The sequence below is a fragment of the Lonchura striata genome, chromosome 2, assembly GCF_050655825.1.
Source record: "Lonchura striata isolate lonStrDom1 chromosome 2, ASM5065582v1, whole genome shotgun sequence".
NCBI lineage: Eukaryota > Metazoa > Chordata > Aves > Passeriformes > Estrildidae > Lonchura > Lonchura striata.
In genome coordinates, this window is record NC_140704.1 from 106149763 (window position 1) to 106172103 (window position 22341).

At 40.8% G+C, this 22341-nt stretch overlaps 1 long non-coding RNA gene across 3 annotated transcripts in view; it reads left to right on the forward strand.

Annotated features, from left to right (window-relative positions):
• Positions 1-1216: 1216 nt before the first annotated feature.
• The window catches only part of LOC146768364 (uncharacterized), a 37945-nt gene continuing 16820 nt past the window's right edge, over positions 1217-22341 (forward strand). The window contains exons 1-2 of one of the 3 annotated variants that reach the window (XR_014953401.1): positions 1217-2114; positions 3091-21631. This is a non-coding gene — a long non-coding RNA (uncharacterized LOC146768364). Of the gene's footprint in view, positions 21632-22341 lie in introns of all 3 variants that reach the window. The other 2 variants (XR_014953400.1, XR_014953399.1) reach the window with 2 other exon arrangements.

Below are 22341 nucleotides of genomic sequence, written 5' to 3' on the forward strand. Positions count from 1 at the left end.
ACCAAGAATTTTGGAGAGCACACTGAGGTTTCATGTGAATTGCTGGAAAATGTGGCACATTTTCTTGTCTGCTTCTCCTTAACAAAATTAAAAACACAGCTCCATAAAGCTGTGCAAATAATTTCTGGTTTTAATGTATTCTCTTTTCCTAGAAATAGCTAAAATCAGAGCTCCATTTATGAAATCGATGGTATCTTATTTTTGTCTAATGAGAGTGTGTACAGGAAAAATTATAATTTCATAATATAGTCATTTAAGTGCATTAAATGCAGAGTTGGTCTGGTTTTATGTCAGGGATCAAAATCTCTTGTCCAGAAAGGTATAACGAGAATTATCCTAGAAAACCGGTATCAAATTAAGGACAGGAGCAGAGGGACAGCCTAGGTTCAGACAGAACAGGGAAATAGAAGAGGCATAATCTATAAAAATGTGACCTAGTTGGACCTTTCTGCTAGGCCCAAGCTGATCTTTTGGCCAAATGAGATTTTTTAAGATAATGAGTATGACATGCTTATGTATGCAACACAGAAAAGTTGGAGACAAAAGCAGGATAATGTTTACTTTCAGAAATTAGCACATTTGTCTTGTTACTGGGATCAAATTTCTGTTTCCTTTTGGATACTAAGGCCCAACAGTTAACAAACCTTACTCTGTGGAGATCTTCCAGCAAGGTTTCCAAGTTGCAGCTGTCTATACTTAAACACAAAGTGTCACACATATACACATAACCTGGATTAATGAAAAGGCAGCTCTTTAAAGATGCTGATGGTAGCAGGGAAGGTCACTTCCAGTCCCTGTGCACTGCCAGGAGGGAGGGATGGGTTGGTGCTGGAACAGGAATAGATGGAGGGGAAAAGAAAGAGGAAGCACTTGGGTACAGCACAAGCATGGGGTGAGCCCATAGCTGTGCATCTTGGATAAAAGGAGGAGAGGAGAGGAGAGGAGAGGAGAGGAGAGGAGAGGAGAGGAGAGGAGAGGAGAGGAGAGGAGAGGAGAGGAGAGGAGAGGAGAGGAGAGGAGAGGAGAGGAGAGGAGAGGAGAGGAGAGGAGAGGAGAGGAGAGGAGAGGAGAGGAGAGGAGAGGAGAGGAGAGGAGAGGAGAGGAGAGGAGAGGAGAGGAGAGGAGAGGAGAGGAGAGGAGAGGAGAGGAGAGGAGAGGAGAGGAGAGGAGAGGAGAGGAGAGGAGAGGAGAGGAGAGGAGAGGAGAGGAGAGGAGAGGAGAGGAGAGGAGAGGAGAGGAGAGGAGAGGAGAGGAGAGGAGGCAATACTGATAAGATATATCAGCAATACTTTTAATTTAAACAGTCATTTCTTGCCTGTGAACATTGGCATAATTCAATATGCTCCAAAAGCTCCAGGAAGTTCAGGAGTCTCAGAAGCTGTTGCTCACTCACTTCCTATGCTAAACACCAGAGTGTGTGTGTGCCATTCTCCAGGGCTGGCACAGCAGCCAGCACAGGAACAAGACCACAGCCAGGATGGAAGCACACTTTTGAAAATGAGAATCTTTGTCTTGGCTTTTTTGCTCTTTGACACTGCCGTGAAAAGTCTGCCCAGAGCCAGGTTGCAGTAGCTTCTACAAGTTCTTCAGACCACAGAAGTTTTAGATGGAGGCTTTGTTTCCCATGGGCTAGGAATGCTAATCCTGTGCACATTTCAAAGCAGCATATGCTCAGGATACATGTGAAATTCCACGTGAATAGTCTCATTTAATCTTCATTTGTCATCTCAGGGGTAAGTATACACTGTTTCTCTGACCTCCAGCATGACACAAAAAGTGCAGACTAAAGATAGTTGAAGTGCAGCTTTTATCTCTGTGACTGATTTCTTTCCTGTCTTTGTTTCAGATTTCAAGGAACTAAGGTGAATTTGTCCATATTTGAACCATACTGGTTTCTGTTTCCTTGGCATGAAATGGATTCCCTGTTGATTTTGTACTGGAGATAAAAGATTTTGCTGCAGGAGGCATGCTTGCGCTCATCTCACTTGCAAAATGTATCTCAGTTTCATAGAACAAAAATAACTGATGTAGGCAGGAATTGGATAGACTTGATTTAGGGTTCATCTATTGGTTCAGAGACAGCACCTTAGTACCCTGGACATCTTGAGCATCAGGTGAGTTATTTTTCATCTAGACTTATAGAGACTCATATATCAGTGTTGTGTAATTCCAGCAAGTCTCACTCACATCCTGAGGTATGAGCATATTTAACAAACGGATGTACCTCAGCTGCTCATGGTATGAGGCGTGGGTTACCTCCCATGTTTGAACAGGATCTACAAACGAAGGGCAGAGTCCAGATTCCCACCATACCCCCTTGGGAACTGGGTTGGGTACTGACTGTCCTTCTCACCCTCTCTCTGTGCTTCGAAAATGGAGCACAGCAAGTTCTGTCTCCTTGAGAGTCTCTGCTTTAGATCAGGGCTGGTGTTTTCACTATGCTGCTGACAACACCTTTGCCAAGGGGAGGAACTGAAGGGAATCTCCCACTTCTCTTCAGTTTTGCAGAGAAAATTTGCTTTGTGGCAAACATTTGAGTACCAGGTTAAGAGTTGCTGAGCTAAAACTTTTTGTTTGCAGATGTATGAGAACAAACCTACCTCTGGGTAACCAGAAAAGGTATGTTTAAAACTCACAGGCCGTAACTGAATTCTTTGGGATTGTTTGAGATGTAACTGAATGATGGGAGGCCAGTATATTTCAGACATCTGGCATGCAAAAGAAAAAAAGGAAGCTCAGTAAATTCAATCCAAAGTTTGTTTTAAAATGCAAATGTAGTGAAGCTCTCTTGAAATTCCAGTTTGTCCTTTTCTGTTGAGGGAGTGGCATGTAAAGATGTTTTTCATACATTGCGTACACTGATTTCCTTTGTAAAACAGAGATTAAAACAGTTAGAAAAAGGAATGCTGAATACTAAAGGGAATTGCGTGTAACACATCTGCTTAAGTGGGTTTACTGGCTCTTTATGAAGAGCAAGTAAGGTCACCCAGAATGGAGGTGATGTGAAGCACTGGACAGTGACTGTATCATGTTGATGCAATCCATTTTAGAAGTGAAATGATGGACTTCTATTTATCATTTTTTCTTAAGGGGTCACAAGAACGCAAATGGGATGGAAAGGAGCAAGGAAATGTTCAGGAAGAACACTCCTTTGATCACAGTTTGCTGCAGAGTTTAAACTGATATCCAGGATTTCCAGTATTCTGTCAGATCTTCCAGGAGAAAGAGACATCATATTTTAGAATGAATTTCCATATTTGTATATAAATACATGTTTCATACAAATACCCTTGGCTATGGCCAATATGTGAAGTGCACAAAAACAATTTCAGTATGAATTTAGAATCTTAGTTGCCAATAAACCAAAAATTACTATATCTTCAATTAAGGAGATTGACTGTTAGTAGTACATGCTAAACTTTTAGGTCAGACACATGATGGAAGTGTTAGTTACTTCGTAAGAACAGGTAAGACTTCATCAGGGGAAGGCAGATGAGGTGTCTCTCTTTACCTTACTGAGGATCCTCAAGGACAGTGTAGCATCCTTACCATGGTGTGATGGTCCCACTTTTTTATGCCAAACAGAACAAGAAATACTTTCAGTGCAACTAAGGTGAATCTTATATTTTACACTAGGTAGCATGAAGTTGAGGACCAACATTATTATAAGTGTGACAAATGAAGCCATTTTTTATTCATCCCATTTTGGGAGAAAACAAACCCTTGCAAAATAAAATTCCATGAGGAATATTGCCTACTTTGAGGTGTAGCAGCATTCAAATAGCTAATGATTCTACTTGCAAATCAACAATTTTCACTGCAACAGGAAGTGCTTCAGGAAACTCATGTCTGATTTTGCTGCTACTGTATATCATACTTGATCCCATACCAGGACATAAATAAATTTACACAGTTAATTATGCACACACAGATAGTGGGAGGTCAAAGAAAAGTCCATCAGTCAAGACTGAATCCAAGGTTTTGGATGTTCTGTCTCTCCAGTAAAGGGAATGGTTTGTTTCAGTGTCTTTAACCTGGCTGAGCATGTGATGAAACCTATGATGGAAGGCCATGTCTTGCAATGATTCTACTCCTCCTGATGTTAAACAGATTGTTTCATTCTCCTAATTGCCACAAAACTCAATGGCAGTTGGAAAAAAAAAAGTATTTGGTTTAAAATCCTGACATTTAAGATCCTGACATTCCTCAGGTACAAGCTCATTTCTGTACTGGTATGTTACTTTTCCATAAATTGCATGCCAAGTTGAATTTGCTATGTGAGTGTGAAAACCTAGAGGATGTGGAGAGCCATGTACTGGGGATAGCAGAGCCACAGGAACAGCCTAATATCAGCTGTCAGGCCCAGGGGTCAGAGTCACATCCTCTTATCATCCACAATTTGCATGTCTTCCTAGCCTTTTCATCTTCTGAAGAGAGAACTGACAACATCTGGCAATTGCTGGGCAACATGAATTTTGTCACATCAGATAAGAAAGTTTATCTGTTTGCAACCAGCCAGTCTCTACAGCACATATGTCAGAGTTTGAACAGCATCCCAGACCTCATGCATCAGGGGCTGGGAGTCTTCTGTAAAGCCTCTGTGGAATCTGATGAAATGGTGAGAACTTTACTGGCACTGCTGAGAGGTGACAGCCTCACAAAGCATCCCAGTGATTTCAGCTGTTGAATAGATGCTTACTGTTGTCTGAAAGGGCTTCCAGTTCCACATTTTTTTCTGGTTGCTGCTTGTTAAATCTTCCAGGTGAGTTTGTACAGTGGTGGTGTTCTGACAAGTCTCCATGGAAAAAGCAGAAAGAAAAAATGGACAATCCTGAGGCATGAGTATTTTTAGACTGTTTGATCAAGAGCTTACAGCAGCAGTTCCTTACAGCACTGCCAAGTCACCCAAAAGATTGGAATGGTATATTAAATGAGAAATTAGTTACAGTCTTTACATCTAAAGATGATTTTAAGATGACTGCTCTTTTTAATGAATAGGTGTGATGCTACAGCCTGAAGGTACTGCAAGACTTTAGAACCACAACAGTGAGTCCAAGATGAGAGAAAAATCTAATTGGGAGAATGAGGAAGGAGGTTTCATTTCTGCCATGCCAAGGGCTTTCTTCTGTGCAGAGAGTGGGAAGCTAGAAGGAGGCCAAGGACTGTCTAGTCTTAGTACCACTGTGTGGAGTGCCCTCACCTCCAGTCTTTGCACTATTACTGTTCAGTGAAACCACCATTTAATGAGTTACTGAGGCAGCATTTACTTCTTGGATTTCTTTTCATTCAGTCAGCAGAGCAGGAATGAACATGGGGCCAATTGAGATGAAGGCTAACGTTGAAGTGTCAGCCAAGTAGACTTGGCTAAGAGTAGGGTGCAGCAAAGTAAGGAAATTTTCTAAGCCCATTTTCACTAAATAAATTTGCTCACTGTCTTTTGCAGTTTAGAAGTTTTGCTGAACTCTCTGTTCTTGGCAAACACTTAGGCATAAGATGGGAACTAAATTGTTGATAATGATATCTATTCTTGACCAAATTGGACCCTTATAATTATTGTTTTGGCCATCTTCAGAACAGATTGCTGAAACACAGCCCTAGATGGAGCTATTCCTGAAGGCTGTGAATGTCACCTGTTACCAGAGAAAACTAACCAAGGAGGAGCTATATACTTTTACCTGGATTTGGAGAGAAGTAGATATTCTTAACCCTGGAGAGCTGTGCAATAGCAGATCTTTGCTGGTCATGATGGATTTCCAGTTTATAGTTTTTAGGTATAATTATCTTTTTTTTTTTTTTTTTTTTTACTTCTAGCTGTCTCAGAGAATATTCTTTCCTAGTGTAATTTCACCAAAGTACTTGGAGCACTTCATCATTCTAATGCAAGGTGCATATTTCTTTTCAATGTTTCCTATGCTCTCATCTTCCACTGAATTTGGTACTTGCCAATCATGCTAATTACTTTTGTCATTTCCAGAGAAATTGGTTTGAAGAACAAAGCAGGTCAATTTGAGAGTAGTTTGCAAAGCAGTCTGTAACAATAGTGTGAGAATATCATAGTCTCTTAAATTGTATGTGTGCCCTTCAGCAAGAAATGACATATTTAGAGCACTCAAAATAGACAAATCTGAAACCTTGGAAGCACCCATGATGTGTACAACTGCAGTCTGATGACTCATTATTAACAAATAATTAATCATAGACTCAAGTCAAGTAACTTTTTTGCTAAAGAAAAAGTTTTGGATGTATTCAGTATGCAGTATCTGTAAGTTTTAACTACCTGAAGTAAAAATGGGATCTTTTAAATTATTAACTTTCAAACTGGATGTATGTGCTGTATTTATTCAGTTCAATTGGTGCCTATATTATTGTGCCTATCTCTTCACTAGGTGAATCACCAACTTCTATGAATTTTGGATTAAACATAATTTAGAACCCATAACTATATCTGCTAATGGCTAAGATTTTACTTCCTGGGAGTAATCAGATGCTGTTCAAATATTTGTGTCAAGACTTACAAGATATCTGTTATGTACAAGAGAAGACACTCAAAAATTTAAAAAGACACTCAAAAAAGTAAAAAAAGTGAAAAAATTGTGTAGGTTTTCCTCTCCACTTCTTTACTTAGAGTCTGAAATAAAAAGAAAAGGAACTTTGAAAACTATGAATAATAGAATCATTTAACTGGGAAAAGAACTTGAAGATCATTGAGTTGAACCACTGCCAAGTCCACCATTCAACCTTGTCCCTAAGTGCCACAGCTGCATGTCTTTTAAATGGTTCGAGGATGGTAATTTAGTCACTTCCCTGGACAACCTGTTCCAACTCTTTTGGTGAAGAAACTTTTCTGGTCTAAATCTCCACTGAAAGAAAGACTAAAATAAGCGTGAAATTGGATTGGAACTACCCCTGAGACTTCCTCAGGGATAAATAAATCTTTACAGGACATTTATGTCTTCCAAGGAAGGTTGTTGGTCCCTCCGAAGGAACGCATGAACTACTGTACTGCATTTTTCAGCTGCCTTTGTCCAAGAGAGTGGGGAAGGAGAATCCTAGCAAAAGAAAACACTAGTTTAGTCTAACTTCTTTCTAAGTAGTTAATGGGGAAGGTCAGGCTGTTCTGCAGCACAGACCAGTGTGTAAACACATCACCTGAAATGAAAGGAGAAGAAATAGCCCAGCTTAGTCTGAGTCATCCAGGCTGCAAATCACACAGAGAAAAATGGAAGGAGAAAGATCCTCCCTTGTTTCTCACAGGGGAGAAATGCACTGAGAAATCAGTGATGACTAATAAACATTATTCAGACATGAGGTAGGAAGACAAGTAACTTTCCAAGTAACTCCCTTTACTGCAGAAGCCAAGTGGAAAGCAAGCCAAGTCCTTTAATTAGGACATGATATCTTGCTCGCTTGTTACCTCATCATCCAGCTGCAACTTCTCACATCCTGGTTTATGAACTCCCAGGGATGGAGAGTTTATTTCACAGGAGGCTGCTGCAGTACATACTGCTACAGAATCTACTCTGTAACTGGCATTGGAAACACTCTTAATACCACTAAACCAAACAGGATAATATGGTTCAGGGAAAAATTTACCTTCAAGAAAATGTATGTGTGTATAAAAGCTAACAAATTAGCCTGGTTATATATGAACTTAAAAAATAAATAAATTCTAATAAAGAGGGGATTAGGAGAAATTTTTTTTTGTTTTTGATGTGAGAACTGTCACATGAAAAATGTGTGAAAAAAACCCTAGGCTCATGCGGGGTCATGCTTACCCACAGAGCTAATGAGAAAAAACTATCCAAACAAAAATAAAATTATTTCTGGAATAGAAGTATTGTGTACATTGCAGAGTGCACTTCCCTAATCTTTGCAACACATTATACATTATTTATTGTTCATGAATAATTTGCTAGAGCAGTCCCTATGCACCTTCTGTTACATAGGCAGCACTGCTGCTGCAAACATTTCACCACATAATCACCCCCTGGGACATTTCCAGAAATGAGCAAGTCCCTGGTCTGTTAGAGAGTTGGGTGATCTTCTTCTTCCTCTTTCAACTCAGTAGAATGGAGGGCATCCAAAATTATGTTCAATTGAAAAGAAACATAGCTGTGCACAATTTCTATAGTCTTTTGAAGTGATCTCTTTGCTCTGTGTGCCAATCTGCAATTCCTGAGCCCTCCCTTATCCTTGTCCAGAGATTTTGCTTTTAATGTTACATGAGAGAACTTTGACATGCTAAATCATCCTGGCATTCCTGGTCAAATCAAAAAGACCACCTGTCTTCATTCTGCAGGAAATAAATACATCAAGGAAACACTATTCTGGCTCTTCACTTCTCATCAAGGTACCTCCTTTTAGGGTTGTAGTCATCCTCCATTTCTTTCCTTCAGTTTCTCAAGTCAGGGACTTGAAATTCTCAGGGCTTCTGCATCATTCATTTACCAACACTTTCCTTGGGAGATGAACTCTATTTGATTCATCTGGTGGGAGGACTACAAGTTCTCCTAACCCCATTTTGAACAATTAATAATTTCTTATTCCTTTCACAGATCCAGGATAACAGAACTTCCTAATCTGTATGAAAAATAGAAACAGTTTCACCAATGTTTCCATGGTAGAAAATGGATGACTTATCCATTTGGATTTTATAATTGCAACTATTTCAGAACTATTCTTACCACACAGTCTTTGAGACAGATTGCAGGATCCATTTGTTTTTCAATAATGTCAGATATCCAGCTTTGTTCTGATCAGCAGCTAATAATGGAGATATTAAGCTGAGATGATTTCCCAAAGACCAATTTATCCTTTGTGTCTGTTGCCAAATCTCAACACCTCTGCAAGTATCATTTCATCTGACTGATTTAACATGATTTTAGGGCTGGATAGTGCCCTGAAACACTTAGGAAACAAGTGACCCGTTTTGGGGACAAATGTAAGCTCAACACATGGGCTCAGGCTTGAAAAAGGCATTCTGGAAGTTCTCAGCAACACAACAGAAAGGATCTAAGGTGGCTTGCTGTATCAGAACCTTTGATAATTGCACCACAGGCAATGCTGCACCTTACTCTTTGTGGTGAATCTGAGACTTGAATCAAAAGAGAGAGAGTTGAAGTGAAAATCATTAAGTGGCGGGTTTCTTTGTGCAGAGTCTTGGACCTGAAGAGAATGTGGCAGAGGGAGCATGATGGCCTTCTTTAGAAGTAGGGCTTACAAACATATGTTGTATTATCTTCTACACATATACCACATGCTCATCTCTTCTGGGACTACAGCAGAATTTTATTAAGTTCTAGCTGCTTGTCTGTTGGAAAGAGGACCTTGAAAGGTCCTACTAAAGTCCATGAAAAGCTCCATCTTCTGTTCTAGCTGTAAAGGGGAAGCTATTAAAAAAAACATTCTGGGGAAGACTTTGCAGGAAACTTATGGTGTATGGTAATAGGTAATTTAAAAAAAAAATGCTCCTGAGTACTTTTGTAACCATGAACTGTAAGGCAGGGGTCCAGACATCATCAATTAACATTTGTAAGGTGTTGATATCTCTTTGGGGAGCAGATCCCTCTTTTCCTCTTATTCTTATAAAGCCTTGAATTGTGTAATTGGAAATTAGTGTAGGACATATGAATATAGCTATTTTCACTCCACTTTGCTTTTAGATCTTTGGTAAGTTATGAATTCCCTGTATGATCTGGACACTGATTAAGAGACCTCATGTCAGCACTTTCCATAGAAAGCGTAGAAACAATGCTAAATTTAAATTGTCCCAAAGTAAACTATCCCATCTCTACTGAAAATGTTACCCTTCAATCAGAGTTGTGTTTTGTTGTTGTTGGTGGTGGTTTTGCTTTTGTTTTTAAACTACCATGAATACGTAAGCTCCAGGGGTTACTTTCTTAGGAGCTTACCAAATAAAACATTACTGAAACAATATATCAAAAGCTATTATGTGTGTCTGATCCATATAAAGTGAGATCAACAATAAATATATTGTTATGTCAGAGAAAGAACAAAATTATATTTAAGGTGGGTACTATAACCACATTCATACTTCCATCAAACACAAAAAAAGATTGTGATTCTTTGCAAGAGTTAGGAGAAGGAACTTCACCTTCATTGCTTGCAAGCCATGTGGCCTCAGACCAGTCAGTTTTTGTGATAAACATATTATGAGAAGGAGGAAGAATGTGTGTCCTGGTGGAGTTGTGTAAGTTCATCATGGGAATTTAAAAATGCAGTGCAGGAAAGAACAAACAGGAATTTGTGACGCCCTGGAACTCACAAGTTCTGCTACAGAAAGCAGCAGAAATATAGGCAAGCCTTTGCTTCTTTAGATAATGTTCCCAAGAAGCCATCATTTTTAGTGAGCCTTGTATTATTTTCCTAGGAACTCCCTCAATGATATTGTGAACCAGGGAAAAACATTCAGCAAACAGATTGCAGAATGCCTCTCTAGGCAACAAAAACTTCCTTTGTTTAAAAAAGAACTTTTCCTATGCTTCTGAGTCTCTATTTGGTCTTGGAGGAGAAACCCATCCCATGAACAGTGCCTGAAGTAATGGAATATACAGCCCAGCATCACAACAGCAAAAATTGCCAAGCTCAAGGTACAACATATCCATACCAGGTGTTTGATCTGAGAAGGAAACTTGGCTGAGAGATGGGTTACAAGTACTGTAAACAAAAGTACGGAAGCGTCCCTGCACTGAGCTCATCCAGAGGAATTTGTGAAACCTTAGTCCTTGTTTCTCATGCTTGAAGCAGGATGTGGTAGGGAAGGAACAGTGTTTCTTGTTCCAGCCATGGCTCTTTTCTGTGTTCTACCTATGGCATGCCTTAAACCTTTCAAGAAGGCATCCCCAGGGTCCAGTGAGGGCTTTTCAGAGAGTACCAGCCCTCTTTGCTCAGAGATTGAACAGGTAGTTTGACATCTAACAGACAAAATGTCTTTAATTTCCACCAGAGCCAATATTTGGGATTCAGTGTCTTTGGATTCAGTCTCTATAGATGAGCAGTGCCCCAGAAGGGGAAGTTTGGGCATTCTGGAGTTTTGTGCAGAGCTGTAAAGTGTCTCCACCAGCTGTTGCAAGAATGTTTGGGGTACCTGCTTGTTGACATGAATACCTCTATCCTGGCAGCCCAAATCCCCAAGCTCCTCTTCTGTCATCCTTGTTCATGTCCTGGGATGCTGATTCCTTATTTCTGCCTGGACATACTGCAGGACTTGGGTGTCTGCTTCAGGAAGGCGCTGAGTTTCTTTCTCATTCATCTCTCCCTTTGCACCAGGCTTCCTTTGAAAATCCAAACTTCATTTAACAGGACCTGGAAAACAGGTTACAAGTGGAATTGGTGTTAGATATAATCCAAGCCTACTCACAGCAAAAATTCTTCTGGCTTCTTTGATGTGTCTCACCCAGGGGCCCTAAGGCATCTTTTAGCTTTGTGTAGTCCAAGTGTCAAGGTCATTACAGTTGTTTTCTTCTGTTTCTATACAGGCCAGCTGGAGCTACTAAAACATTCATATTATTTTACTAGATAACTGTTGAATATATATTCTGTATGGATTTAATTCTCAGTTGGTTTTGCCAGCTTTCTACAGACCACACATGATGTTATTAACTAGAGAATGGGTTGTGTTACTTTTCTGTGTTACAAGTTTATAATGATGCCTGAGATGAGGTCCCTTCTGGGAAGAGACTTACCTTTTTCACAATAGTTGACACAACACAAATTGTTTTAGGATTGAAAGAGATAAATTGAAACTGCTGAGGGACTGGAGCATGACTGTAATTACATGAAGTAGAGAAATCCACATGTAAACAAACATTCAGGCTGTCAAGCCTTCCTTTCTAAAAATTTGGAATAAACTAATTTTGCATCTTGTATATGAGTCAAATGTTTACAGAGCTCATGTTGTATACTAAGGATTTGAAGCAAAGCCTAAAGAAAACAGCTACACAATACACAATTCATTTTAAAGATGCATCTGGCACCTACTTTTATGAGAACATATGGTGAATATTTAGAGAACAAATCTATGCAATTCAATTTCACCTCCAATATGCATATTTTCAGTGAGTGGCTTAAGGCCAAACAGGATAATACCCCTTGTGGGATCCCCTATACCACTCCCAATTGATTCAAGACAACAAATTTAATGGGAGCTGCCAGTCATTTGTGGATTCTGTAATTTGAATGCTTTCCCAGACATTAACCCACATGGGCCTAAGCACTCTCCTCTCTCTGCTACACAGGGGAAAGCTCCTATGATAGCTAGATGCATTATTTTTGATTTGATGGTAATATATAGGTTTGATATTCTCAGCTCATAGAACGTCTGTGGAATAGTAATATTTAAAAATATCTCTTATTTTACAGCAGGAAACTGATAATGTATAATGTATTGACTCTTAGCTAGTATCAACAAAAATTGAAGAATTTTTGTTTTTGACAGTGTTTTCCCCTGCAATTCTGTGTAGTTCTCTTGATTTGAAACCATACTGCTGTAACAGGATCAGGACGAGTGAGTGCCCATGAAAACTCTTGGAAAAGCTGGTTACAAAACCAGGATTGCTATTTATCCCTGTTTAAGATGTTTAAAATCGATACTACTCTTCAAAGCATTTTCTCAATTTTCCTTGATGGCAAGAATAGTTTGAACTATTTTGTTTTCAGTGGAAGTTAAAATTAATTATGCTACTTGGCATAAAAGGGGGAAAATCATATCCTAAAGAAAAAACCTTCCATCCCAAAGGCAGCAAATATTTATTGTTCTAATGGCCCAATCATAGAAACACTGTTGCTGTTGCAGTGTATTATCACGCACCCTTACCATTATCTTCATTTTTATTGCTATCTGACTGAGATACTGCAAGGTTGTTGCACATTGAACAGTGTAGAAGACAGGAACAAGAATCCTTAAAAGTCAGAAAAGTTGATTCTGTCTTTGAAATACGTATCAGCAAAATCCAGGATTTTAAGTATGTTGAAAATCAGGGGAAGAATTGTACCTAGGGGTACATTTTGAAATGGAGTGGAAGAAAAGAGACCCCTGGGCAATCTCTGCTCTATCTGTAAGGGGCCTCCTGCAGACATGGCTGGCAGTGCTCTGGTCTCTGTGCCTTCATTTTTCTATTCACAGGAAGCACAGAAATGACACAGAGTCAAAGTATCTGGGCTAGACTTTCTGCCTGAGTCACTTTGGTAACTCTCAGTGCAACTAGCAGAGTAATTTCTGCAAAGAGTTTCATCCATGGGCTATTTTACATAGATGTAAATGCCTTCAGAAGTTGCCTGGAGGATCAAGCCTTGCAGTATATTTTCTGGCCAAAGTTTTAAAATCAGTAAAAATATCTGGCAAGAGCCAGGGTCTTGGTTTGGATCTGAAACATTTGTGCTTTGATAAAGAATAGAATAGAGCCACAACTGAAACTTTGCCTGGAAATAAGAAACTGCTTAGAATGAGAGTTGTTGATCTTCTGTCAGAATGTGAGAGATGAACACACCTGTGTATGGACAGAGGGAGGAAGAACAGGTGACAATGAAGGTATCTGCTAAGTTCTTGGCTTCCTCAGCTGTCTGCACAGCCTAAGAAGGCAGAAATACTGCTCCATCACTGTAATCCTTGTGCTGTTCATCTTTATCAAGTAAGGCCAGTTAAGGTACAGGCACTCACACATAGGATGCACCCACACATAGGATGGTTAAGTTTGGTTTTTATTACCTGGACACTTAGCACAGCTTAAGTAGTCTTTCTTCTTTTCAAATGTAATGTAAAACGGAGTATGACACTTTTTATGAGTAGTTTGGATGCCAATCTCAAAGGCACCATGAAATGCCATCCTTCAGGCCCAAGCAATTTTGTGTCCTGCCCTTACACTGCTGCTCAGCAGGAGCAGGGGGTGGGTTCTGTTTCTGGGCTTTGGCACAGGGACTGACTTGCTGTGAGAGCCACAGAGCTATACATGCTGCCAGCTGGGGGTCCAGTGGGAGCCAATTTCTTTATACTTTGCACTCTGCCAGGGCCTAATCCCATAATCTCTTCCTTGATAAATCCCTCCTGTACTTTGTGTACATGGGGAATGGAAAATTGGGGGCCCAAGACCACAGAAGAAAGGGAAGCTGAGTTCTGAGAAGAAATTACAGAATTACCAATACTTCTAGAGTCCAAGCAGAGTAACTGGTCAGAGTTACTGAATCACACAAAGAGAGGAAGATGCAATCTATTATATTACATGTCTGCCTTGGTTTCTATCTATAATTTGAATGCTTAAGATTTCAATGAATAATCATGCAGAAATATGAGGGTGACATTTGAGAGGAGTGGAAAAATTCAACTATTAATAAACAGAGCAAAATTATGCATAATGATGAACAATGTCCTAAACCCATGATCTTTTTGCTCTCCTCAAATTTCAAGGCAGAAAATTGGCTTCTCTTCTTGATACTAAAGGAGAATAAGGTTGGATTGTCATAGTCGAACTGCTCAGCTATAAACCAGGATTATTTAGAATGCTTTGTCTTTTAAAATTGTGCCCTGATGTTATTGAGAATATGTGAAGAAATCACTTGATGCTTTGATATTGCTAACAGCATACCTTATTCATTTCCAAGAACATCACTGGATTTCCAGGAACAGTTTTGCCACATTTCCCTCTAGAGGAATCCAGTGCCCAGAGAATCGATGCTGGAGTGGTTTCCCTGTGCTCAGCAGACAACAGGCACTACATGAATCTTCCTTTTACATGCCAGGCCCTGAGGTGATGAGTAAGGACAGTGCTAGGCAGGAAGGCTCTGCAGGTACTGAGGACTCTTTTAGCAGCATGGTAAAAGCCTGTCCCAGCTGCTTTGCTATGCTGGTTCCCACCACAAAACACTATAAGCAAAGCTTCTGGGCACAGACAAACAGGTACAGATGAAAACCTGGTGCTATCCACAGAGCTAAAAATGACATTAAACAAAACTGACCATTTTGTTTTGTTCCTTCATTTTGCTTTAAACTCAGGTCCCACTGTCAGTGCAGGAAGCATAAAGATAATGGTTCAGGGTGATACCAGCTTTTATTTTCCCAGCCTGCAGCACTGTACTTGCTGTACAAACAGCTCCACACAATGTCCTTCTCCTTGCCAAATTGGCCTTTAAATGTGCTGAGTAGTGGCAGGAGGCCAGCACCACCTTTGAGACTGATGTCACTGCCAGTCGGTGACATGCCTGCAAGCAACATATTTTGTAAGGATCCATGCTCCTCACTCACCACTGAGACCAGTTCTCATTTGTGTTTAGATCCCTCTATATGGCAGAGTGCCACCTGCAACTCCCAGGAAATCCTCAAAGATGTCTGCTGAACTGAAAGGTGTTTTCCATGACTGTAGTTAAGGCATGTGCATATTTCACACTCTGGTGCTAGGAGAACAGTTAACGTGTGGTATTTATGATGCTGCTGTTTTGTGCTGCCCTTTTTGACAAAACCAAGAAACATAAATCTGTGGATACACCCACCCGAACTGCCCTGCTTATCCTGCTTCACTCTCCCTTGTGTACGAGCCATGCAGCGCAGCAGCCTGGTGGGAGGCAGGTTCTCTCCTCTGCCTCTGGGGAGCTCGAGCGAGGCAGCAGTGAAAGCCCAGGGCCAGGATCCTTGCAGCCAGAGCTGCCCTTTGCACGGAGGGAACCCGGCAGCACCCAGAGCTGCTCTCTGGACAGTTTTGCCTTGAACAGGATCGTGCAGCCCAGGGGAATCCAGTGCAGGTCTACAGCAGCTGGAGGTCATGTCTGTGGCTGTAATACTCTGCTCTCACTGGTGAACCTTTAGGCAGCATGAGATGAGGCACAGTAACTTATCAACTAAATTATTTGGCAATGCTAGGACACCAACTCCAAAACACCAGAGGATGCTCTCCTCCTGCAGGGTCACCTTCTCTAGCCTGATGGCCCCTTCTTGCTTCTTGGAAAAACTCACAGGATTTGGAAACTTTTATTAAACCTTGCCATTGATCCAGGCAGCCTGGTGTACTCAATGCAGCCTAGTAAGGAACAGGAACTGTGTGTTTTCCAAACCCTACTGCACCTCCTTAGATAAATTATTTAACATCTAAATGCCTCAGTTTTTCAGCTGGAGTAACAGCAACCATCACAGAAGAGCAAACAACTTTCATATGTTCTCAAGAAGGAAATGGCTGTGGATGCACTGCCTGAACTCATATAGAATCTGAGCAGGGAAGCCAGAATCAAAATTCAGATAGGTACGTGCAAAACAGGCTGACAGCCAGACACAGTCCTGCTGAGTTCTTCACCTTGGCCCCTGGAATTTGGATGAGCAGCTGTACTTTCTTATGTCTGCTGCCACTTATTTTCTCTGTGATGCTGCCTGACCCCTCCTGCTCAGACTTGCTGAGCTCTCTGGACTAGTACCATTTCCACTGCTGGATTTTCCATTTAAGTTGAAAAAATACAAATTCATCTTCACGGAGAGCACACACATCTAGAAAAAATGGGCAAGAGCATTCCTGTCTTCAATCAAGGGGCACAGCCATCTAAAGGGCACCCAGCCTGCATTACAACAATAACTAGAAGCTGATGATTTCTTGCATAGCATGGCTACTGCATTAATGTATTTCCTGAATGGCTATGGATATTCCCTATTCAAAGAGTCCAAGTTCCAAAAAGCTCCCTGTAAATATGTTTCTCTCACTGCCAAAAACAGAGACAAAGAAATTATTTTCTCCTGCCTCTACTTGCTTAAATTTAATTAAACCCAAAATTTCTTCCTGTACTAAGGAAATGGCTTCTCCTTTCCAGATCACTCCAGCACAACAGACACTATTATAAAAACATATTCCCAGTAAAATGCTGTAGTATAGAGAAAACTCCTCAAAACTGGTAAGAAATTCTGGTATTTGATAATTGGCCAAGCTCTTTGTGTCTGTATTACCAGGTATTGCATGTGCCAGCTACAGCTAAAATTAATGCAAGAGTCCAGATTTTCTGTAACCACTCAGACACAATGGTCACCAGGAGAGTCTGGTTGTTTATGCTGCTAAAAATAGTGAACACCTTCCCGACACAGCTGTGGTGTGTGCAGGAGAAGGGTGAGATGTGTCTGGGCAGCCTCTTCTGGGGGCCCTCCTAAGCCTCAACCTCCCCATTCTTTCAGAGCAAACCCCAGCACTCCCTGCCCAAGGTATGAGCCGTGTTTGCTTTCATCCTGCCCTCTCTGACAAACGCACATGGACGTGTGTGTGCTTGTGTAATTGCATGTTTTTCGGTGTGCATGCATAAGGAAAGCAGTCTCCACTGCACACGGGTCTTTCCCAAGGGAGATGACGAGCGAGTATGTTATGAGACAGATGTTAGTCATGCTGCTTATTAAACCACAGCATGGTAGTCTTCAAATACTGAAGTGGTAAAAGTGGCAGGACTGAGTAGAAGAGGGAAAATGATTTTCAGGTGTCTGTTTCTAATAATATTTCTAGAGGGGGTGAGCAAACAAATCCTCTTTGATTTCATTTGGGACATAATGTTCCATTCCCATTGCTCATTTGGAATATACTGGGATAACTGAGGGTAGCTCTGCCTCAAGTGATACCTTCCCATGCAATGCATTTGTTCCAATCAGGTGCCCCTTGAACTTTTCAAAATCTCCCAGTGAACACTAGTGCCTTCTTAATATTATTTTTATCTCACTGCTAAGACTAGTTGCCAGAAAATCAGTCAATAATCTAAACTCCAGTTAACTTTGTTTAATCTGAGGTTTATGCCCATTCCCTCTGCTTTCTAATCCATAAAGAATTGGGACATTTAATTGCTGTTACTTATGGCTTTTGTATAGACAGCTGAGGGCAAAGATGTTCCAGGGAAGGTTTTGCAAAACATCTGCTCTGTGAAAGCAATGCCTGCTTGTTCTAAAGGGCCATCGTGCCATAGCCCTACAGAATTTGTCAGATGTTTTACATTTTTGCAGACTGATGGCACGCTATAAACCATGTCTTTGGTGGGGAAGGATTTGCCTGCTGTTTGATGTATGTGCCAGCTTGTGGACTGCTGCTCCCTAAAGCAAAGGTTTGTTTGCATAAAACATGCATCAAAAGGAGGTTTGCTTACGTGGTTGCACACTCAGATGCCTGCTGGAAAAAGGGAACTCACTGTGATGGAGGTTGGAAGCCTACATATGCATCTTTTGATTGTGTCTGTATGCTCCATCTGATCAAACTGATACAAAAAATAACCCAAAATTTATCAAAGTAAATGATTTAGAAAGAAAAGAGAAAACAACACCACCAGCCATGCCTTATGTGCTATTCCCCAGAGATTTCTTCAGTGACCATCTTGCCTAGTCCCTCATTAGCACAGAAAAAATTGCTAGACTTTAATCACAATGACTTCCTAAGTAGATTAAAGGCCAATTTTCACTGTCCATTTACCTTATCTTTAAAGCTCTGTATTGTGTTTCTCTTCTTAATCTGAGCTGAGCTTTTGCACACAAATACTGTTTAAATACAGCAAAGCAAATACTATGTGGCGACTATTTTCAAAGTTTGCAGCAGTCTGTGGTTAAAAGTTGTGTGGTGCTGATATGGGAGGACTAGGAAAGTCTATTTGGTCTAAAGAACACCTCCTCCACACTATTGTGGAAAAGGCCACTTCATAGACCATGCAAAGTGTATGTTATTAGGGGTCTGGTGTTACCCCTGTATATACACATATGCATTGCCAGATATAAAAGATAAAAGAGGCTTTATGTTTTAAATATAGAGAGATGGACAGACAAATCAATGCTTCTTTTTCCATGTTCCTTTAAGAGACTGTTTTCAATATATATATTTAATTGTGTTTTCTTCTGTGACTACATCAGCTATTGGTCTTTCACTGATGTACTTTTAGAAAGATTTAATGCCCAGTGTGCTGCCTGATGTGTTTTACTTTTGCATAGTAGCTGTGGAGGTGCTGCCTCTAGGCAGCTGGCAATGAACCTTCTGCATGTAATATATTATTTTCTGTTTAAATTATTGTTTGTAGACTGTAATTACCGAGTCTGGGCTGCAATATGCACCAAGCCTAATCAGTTCATCTGTCAGCATTGTCTGCTACCCTGACAAGAGACTAAAATCATTGCAGGCCTGACCTAATAGATGCCAAGGTTTAAACATGTCCTACTGCTTCTTCAGACTGACTGCTTCTGCTGCAAGATCGATGGAGGCTTCAGAAAAATGTGTGTGGATTTTTAAACTAGATTTTACTGAGTGACCTGACTCCCACAGAAAAAAGCATTTCCACATTTCCAAAGCTTTCTAGTATGTAGGTCACAATCAATTTAGTTAACTTGCTAAGTAGCTCAAATGATAATTTAATTTCAGTGTAGGGTGGTGTGTTTTCTTTTTTCCATTCAGGTCAGAAGTGGCCGCAGGTAACAGTGGTCTAGTTCCTCACTCCATTCCCCATCCTGGCTCCATTTGAGTTTCAGAGTTGCCTCTGCCTAACCTGAAGAACCAGCACCAGAAGAATATTCTGTGCTTCTGCTGGGTTGATTTCAGTGTAACTAACTCCTGTTGGGGAAACCAGAAACCCTGGTAGTGGTTCTAGCTGAATAAACCAGTTCTGGGAGCTGGCAGGGGCTAAGTGGTGCTTGTGAGACAGGGTCCATAGTGAGTGGAGGTTCTCCCAGTTCTTCATGGAGGACTGATGCTGGTCAGGAGAGCTGCTGGTCACCTAAACCAGGCCTGCTCACCAAGAGTTCAGGCAGACTTCTAAGTGGGGAAATTCTAAGTGCTAAATTATTTAGCTCTGTGCTAGGAAGATGCATTAATTATTTGCTGAGAAAAAGTAACCCACATACCTGAGGAGGTGTTATTCCACAATGCTGCAGTTTCTGAATAATTTTGCTTCTGTTCTTGGTGTGAAAAATGTTGCATAATTCAGGGAATAGTGTCCCACCATGTCTCCTCCACTGTGTGTCACTGTGTTCTTCAGGACTCATGGCTTGGCAAGTCAGTGTGTCCTGATGAGGACTCCGGGGCTTTTAGGGAAAAGCACAGCACAGTGCAGCTCATCAGCTGGAGTTTCCCTGTCACTCAAATGTGAACTGCTGCTGAGAGATGCTGTCAGTGTTATAGATAGACAAGGTTTGTCCCTTTGTGTGTCCTCTCATGAAAGTGACACCACTCAAGGTTTGCTAAAGCCAAGGCACAGGTCTGGGGCTGCTCTCCAGGAAATCAGGATGAGACTCATTGTTTACCAAACACAGTTCAGGGTGCTGGCTCCAGGGGCCCTGTCTTTCCCAACTTCTTATTGCTGTTTTCCTACCAACTGTTATAATGGTCCTATTACTAAAAAAAAACCCAACAAAAATTTTTCTTTTGTTTGAGTACACATCAGAACCTGCTTGTAATACATCTAAGATGCCTGTGCAACATATTTAACTTACATTTTTATGTGTACATTATGAAGAAGAGGTGTTGTCAGAAGCATCACAGACTTACAGGAACACAGATAATTTGTGAAGCCAGGGCTTTGTTTTTTGTTTGAAATGTGATTTCCAATGCAAACCACGGTGACATTGTAGTAAGAAAACTGCCTCTCAAAAGTCTTTGGTTTTGTCATGGAAATAGCTGTGACAAAATCATGGCCTTTATTGTTCTTCCTCTCATACACATATGCAAAGTGTATTTTTTTTTCAGTCCTGACAATGCAGAGTGCAGAAAATGCAATGAGGAACAACACAATACATGTCTTCTCCCAGACAACATCAGGAGTTGAGGCTGTATTTTAAAGACAAACACACTGAAGCTGTAGTCCAAGATTTGTGATAAAAGTTCTCCAAATGTCTTAAGTTGCTTGTCTCCTCCCTAAGCAGAAAATCAATTAAATTTATGTTCAAAATTGCTAAGCATTTAACATTGCAATTCTTAATAGCTAAAATGTATGGACTGCTCATCTCATATTTTAAAGGGGTAATTTTTTCAAGCCCAGAATGATCAGAATGATGCCCTATTCCATTATGGCAGGGCTTAATTTTTTTGAGCCAGGTGGGTTCCAACCAGCTCAGTGAGAAGAGGTACCTGCTGAGCAAAGCCTGTGGGATGAGCGTATCCATTTGCACTCATCTCTCTCTTCTGCAGGCTAATCCAGACAGATCACAGTGGGAGAGAGAAGCAGGAGGAGGATTAGGAGAGTACCTGAGTCCATGACATTTTTGCGTGTAAATGTATTCTAAAGTCTTACTATAGAAATTATAAAATGCAATTATGGTATATAAAAAAATGCCAAACCCCAAACAAACAACCTAGGGATTTAAAAGCACGAACCAAAATTTGCTATTTGCTATTGTTGAGATTTAATAGGATTCACATTTCATATCTTAACAGCACTCTTCCCTTTTAGTGCAGTATCTACTTACATTGCTCAGCCAGGCTTGTTGCCATCTAGAGAATCATACAAAACTCAATATCCAAACCACCTTATTTCTTCTCCTCATTCAGATATCCATCTACTTGCAGCAGCCAAGTGAACTGATTTTTTCTTTTTCGATGACCTTCTGTCCTCAGATCTCAGTCTACCACCCTGGGCTTCCCTGCCTGTCCCCAGAATGGGAACATTCTGCCACCTACCTCTTGATGACCTGCAGCTCTAACCTGTAAGTGATGGCTGTCAAACCAGGGACTTGGCTGCCAAAAACAGGGACTTTGAATCTGTGCAGCCCGAGCCCCAGCTTTGCCTCCAAACACTTGCTCAATATAGAGCATTACCTTTTTCAGGCCAGCTTCAGGATGAGAGTCTACACTGACTTTGCTGAGCAGCCCATTGATCCCACCTTCAATGGTGAAATCCTGCCCAAATCACCAAGTGCTCTCAGGATTTCTCACATATTTTTTCAGAGGATGACAACACTGGCCTCCAGAAAGTGCCAAAAAAGAAGATTGAATAATAAGAGAAGTCCTAAATCTGCTCTGATAAGGAATAAAGGTGGTTTTCAGCAACAGGTGCTAGCTAGTCTTTCATTCTGGAGGCATCTGTAGCAAGGCAGTAACATCTCTCACCCAAACCTGAAGGCACAATGTCTCATACTCCTGCATGATGGATGAGAGGATGATAACAGGGAAGGGAAGCAGACTTTGCTCAAAGCTATTAAGCCTCTCTGTGAAGCAGGCTGGGCTGTGTGGAGACCGAAGACATTAGCTGTCATTTTGTATGAAAATTATATGTCCTCAGCAGCTTAATAAAACTTCAGCAGGTTACAGTGATTTACATATAACAAAGTAAAAACTGGGGAACAGGGGGTGAGTGAGCAATGGGATGCCTCCCAAGAGACCATGGAGGAGCCTGGTGGTTCAGATACTCAGGACA